At 33.7% G+C, this 5,436-nt stretch overlaps 1 pseudogene; it reads left to right on the forward strand.

Moving 5' to 3' along the window:
• Window positions 1-1,671: 1,671 nt before the first annotated feature.
• Window positions 1,672-3,755, forward strand: LOC112288423 (UDP-galactose/UDP-glucose transporter 3-like; annotated as a pseudogene).
• The last annotated feature ends 1,681 nt before the right edge of the window (window positions 3,756-5,436 follow it).

Here is a 5,436-nt window from a genome sequence, read left to right on the forward strand (position 1 = left end):
TTTAAATGTAAGTTAGAAAAATAAAATCTTAAATAGAAACAAAAGTTATAAAATGAAGATTTTGGATTTATGATTGAAGTTTTTAGAATTTAGGTTTTAAAATTTTACATTTATAGGATTATTAGATAGAATTTTAACATTCATTCTTTAAATTTTTGACTTAATTTACTCTTTAGTTTTAATAATCGCCTTTCTTTTGGTATTTTTTAAAAAACAACTATGATTTGAATTTATGAAATTTGAGACTTTAAAAATAATAAAATAAAATTTTAAGTATTTTTATCTCAAATTATAATTAATAAATTTTTATACTATAATAGCTAATTAGAATTCATTCTTTTAACTCCTAAAAAAATTCCTAAATTCATGATTCTATGAATAAAAATAATAAATAAAAATAACATAAAATATAATGTTTATAATAAGGTTATATTGAATTAAAACCTATAAGGTTAAAGATTAGAAATTAAATAAAAATGGCTTATTTAGGAGATAGTATTGCTTGCCTAATTATGAAGTCATCATTGAATTTGGATATCTTTAACAAAAATATACTATAACAAACATATTTTTCCAAAATACAAATTATAAAGCTAAAATTAAAAAAAGATATAAAAAATCTTAAGATGTTACATGAAAGGTTTTGATAGTAAAAATTTAAAGTTGCAACTAATTTTTTCAAAAAAAACTCTAATAAAGATTGTACATTATATATAAAATATTAAAGTTGAATTTTTTAATCATTCATTAATCTATATAAATATAAAATAATTATCTTTTGTATTACAAAATTAACTTGTAATATTTTAGTAGACAATACTGATGGTTTATTTAGAATCTTATTTTTAGTTTTGTCGATAAAATAGATTAAAAAAATGAACCTTTATTTCTTCAAAATAAAAAATATTAACACTCTAAATTTAATTTGTCTACTTATATATATAACAAAAAATTGCTATCAAAGACTACTTCAAATTATTATGGTAAGAAAATTAACTAAAAGACAAGAAGAAAAAAATAAAGAAATCACATGCTTTTGTAACAAGTCAAGCATTGATACACCAAATTAAAGTTCCATATTTTCACCCATATTATTATAGAAAGCAATTATATGTTAGCAACCAAAGATTATAAGACAACCATCTATATTAGTAGCAATTCCCATTTGTTTAAATTTTTGACATGTCTAAGTATTACTCGAGCATAAACCCCTCTGGTGTCTGAGTATTCAGCAATAGCTTCATGCACCTCTTCCTTCACCAAAAGCAATATTTTCAGGGATTGCAGACGGTTCTTGCTCAAAGGTTCAAGAGACAGACTCGTCAAGTCATTTCATGCCTGTTCACCTTCTTCACAAACACTGGCTACATCTTCAACACGTTTGTTTAGCGTGCATGCCACACCTTCACCACATCGCAAACTGATTCATGGATCCCAGTATAGGTTTTCTGCATAACGTGTCAAGCACATTCTAGCTCTTGATCGCAGAGGAAGCTGATTTACTGCTTACTGGCCCAAGTTCTAACAATAGTCAGCTGGTGTCAGCGTGTCTCTGTCCCACCTGAGTCCTTTGCAGAAGATTCTGAATGCAGTCGATGGATATGTGCGGTTACACCGACTTAATCAATCATTTCTGTTTACTTCATCTCCAATCGGACTCGGGGGATCCTTACACTCTGATACTATCTGCTTTTTGCAGTGAACATCTTTTTATTTTTTTCCTTTTTTTCTTTTCTTTTCTGTTGCAGCACTTGGTTTTGCATGTCGCCCAGTCCCATTGAATCAGTAATGTTGAATGGTCAAACATAATCCGGGTCATGGGTGGTGGCTCCTATTCTGAAGATTCTGCTGTGTTTGTAGCCGTTTCCGTGCTTTGGGAAGAATATACCGTCTGTGAAGCAACAAAGCGACAAACAACAATACAGAGGTGATACAGGTAAAAATTGGATGCCAGCTAGGGAGCGCCGACCGTCGAGGTCGGCAGTGAATGAAGCTCCGAATGAGGGCTCATGATCCAATAGCTGTGTCACTGATGCTAGTAACGGTGTCATTTTTTGTTGTTGTGTGATGGCGATTTACGGCGCATACATCACCCAAGGCGTGCTGCAAGAAAAAGTGTGAGTCACAAAAACAATTCCATCCCTCACTGTTATCAGCAAAATATAGTTGAATCTGCGTAACAATTATCCTTGCTTGATGCTTTGTGTAGATCAACAACAAAAATATGGAACTGGACAGCAGCGATTCGACCATCTCAACTTCCTAAATTTGGCTCAATGCCTCATGTGCTTCATCTGGTCTTTTGTTAGTGCGCACTTCATCCGTCCTACCACCACCACCATTATATTCAATTCTTGTCGTGAAGCTTTAACTCATAAGGGAGTGCTCTAGAATTGTTCTTTGGAACGGGTTCCTCTTCCTGAAGGGTTTTTAGTGGACTGTAGTCCTAAAGATACGCCCGGGGGAAGCAGGCGCCGAAGCTCCTATTCTAGTGTACTGGGCATGCAGTCTTTCCAATACAATCGGCCCTGCATGTGGAATTCTTGCACTGAAACACATCAGCTATCCTGCTCAGGTACGAAAATTGGACTCCTGTGCTTGGCATATCACGTAAGTATCCTGTTGGCGAAACAGCACTGCACCATGTTTTCTGCATTTGATATATGATGCAAGCTACCGAAATCAGAACTGGGTGTACGTACTTTCAAACGCTTTCTGTTTAGTTGATGTGCATATGTACGGGTGCTCGTTAAGTCCTCCAAGATGATTCCAGGTGCCATTCCTTCTCGCATAATCTAGAATCACAAGCGTGAATCCTCAGATCTATATTTTAAGGGTTCAAGGGGTCAACAATTGGCCAATGAGGACCAGTCACGATTCTCAAGGTCACGATATGGGAGAAAAACAATTTAAATTCAGCTTCCCAAATAATATGCAGTCTATATCTTGAATTGTAGGTTCAAACATTGGTTCTTTTTCTGATTTGAAACCAACTACTCACCTGCAAAGTGGAGAATTGACTCGGGGCATGTGCTAGTGAGGAATCATGGCAGTAATGCTGATGGGAGCCCTCCTATGCGGAGTCCCTTACTCCCTCCGAGAATATTTGTGCACCTTCCTGGTGGCTGGTGGAGTAGCGGTGTTCGCACTTCAGATAAACACGTCAATACTCTTGGTTTCAATTTTGATGTACAACCTCGTATTCCACACGGATACATTCAAAGAATAATTCTATATAATTGATTGTTTCTGTAGAACTCAGATAAGCAAGGAAGTATCGCTAGTCCAAACGCACCATTGGGTTATCCAAAATTGAACGCATGGCACTTGATGGTCGGGATGAACGTGTGGGGCTTAGCGTACATGACGCTTTTCATGTTCTTGATTCCTGGTGGAGGTGGGTACGATGCCGTGGGGTTCTGCATGCACCACCCTGACATTGCTTGGGACATTTTCTTGTTTTGCTGTGTGGGACAATCGGCCATAACTTCATCTTCCTCACTATCAGCCACTTCGGCGCATTGACCAACACTACCATCACCACGACACGGAAGTTTGTGAGCATACTTGTGTCCTCAATTTAGAACGGGAACCCGATGTCACCTCCGGAATGGGGCAGTGTGGCCATGGTGTTCTCCGGTCTTTCATACCAGATTTGGTGCAAGTGCCTAAAGAAGCGGGACAAATTAGCTGACCTTGTCCGATTGAACAACCCTAACCATTCCCGAGGGAGCAGCTGGCAGATTCAACATTGAAAAATCACACATACTCCCACAGCTATCCATTATCCAACACAATTGACAACGGTAAATCCAACTCCGTATACTGATACCATTCCACAGTAGTTCTGCAACTTCTACTTGGTTGCGGCAACAAAACACTGCAATTAGAAATGGGCTGTTTCCTCAAGAAATAGGATTTTGATGAACTCACCATAAGTGTTGCCAAATGGGTTCTTCCACGTCCGGCCGGCACTTTGCTGTTACCTATCCCAAACTCAGAGACGCAGAAACACAAACAAATCGATAGCATTCATGCTCTTGGACCAATTTACCATTATCCCAGTTGGGTCTTTCACAATCAGAGCAAGCAATGCAACTAACAGGGAAGTGGCTCAATGAGAATGACAACATAAGACTGATAGGTACACAGAATTGCAAGTTGCAGGCGAAAAATAACTTTACGTAGGCCTACTAGGTCTTGCCAAAGTTTTGTTTTAGCAGAGTTGCTGCAGATGAGAATATTTGGAGGCACCCAGTCTTGGAAAATAAATATCAAGCTGGAGATGAGAATCCGCTGAAGAAGAAATGGTAATCTCAAACAAAGAGTTTGGTTGCATCAGAAGGTTGTCTACCTTCTGTAACAGAATGAATGATCTTCTTTTTCACATTGTGAAACAGAAGCCTGAATTGCATTTGATTTGCTAGTAAATGTGGCGCCATAAGTCTATTAACATAAGAAAAAAAATTCACAAATAAATTTTCACAACATTTTAACAATAAAATTAAGGAATTTAAATGCGATTTTTTAGCCTAGTAAATCAATGATTCAAAATTCCATAAATCTAGTTTTTTAATAACAAGTAGAATAGTTATATATTATAAACAAATAGATATATGTATACTATTTTTATTGTTCTTGCAATTTCAGCATAATATTTTACATGATTTGAACACTTTTTAGTTCTTATATATGGATTACATTTATTACATGTTTATATATTTAAATAAACATGTAAAATATATTCAAAAAATACCTCAAAAGTTGTAATTTTAAAGCATATAATTTTAATTTTTGAAAATCCTATTAAAAAAATTAATTCAATAAATAAATAAAGAGTCAAAGTTTAATTTTAAAAAGAATACTTATTTTAAAAGTTGAATCGTAATATTACTGCTTAATATAATTTTGAAAGTAAAAAATATCATTAATGAAATAAAACCAATTTTGTTTACATTTGATTCTTTTATTTTGTCAATTTGTCTTATCAATAACATTTGGTTGTACATGGCTATATGTTATTTTTTTAAATAGATCTTTTATCTTGCACTAGATTTTTATAAGAATGATTGTTATTACATGATGTTATATAATCTTTGTTTTTGTTGTTGGAAAAATTATGTCAAATTTATATATATATATATATATATATATATATTATCATTAAAATAGTTTATTATTTCTTAGATTTTTTAAGGTTATCAAATAACATTAGTAATTAATAAGATAAATAAAAAATAATAATGAGTTTTATAGTTCTTATTTTATATAAACCTAATTTTAATACTAGATTTCTAAAATGCTAAGTCCTTTCCAATTGCAAGAAAAAATTTGCATTGCAAAAAGCATTTTAGATAATATTTCTAGTACAAAATCTTTTTTAATATACATCATCTTAAAAACTATGACTATAAATATGAAGCAAAAAATAACCAT

The sequence above is a fragment of the Physcomitrium patens genome, chromosome 1 (assembly GCF_059467195.1).
Source record: "Physcomitrium patens ecotype Gransden chromosome 1, ASM5946719v1, whole genome shotgun sequence".
Lineage (NCBI taxonomy): Eukaryota > Viridiplantae > Streptophyta > Bryopsida > Funariales > Funariaceae > Physcomitrium > Physcomitrium patens.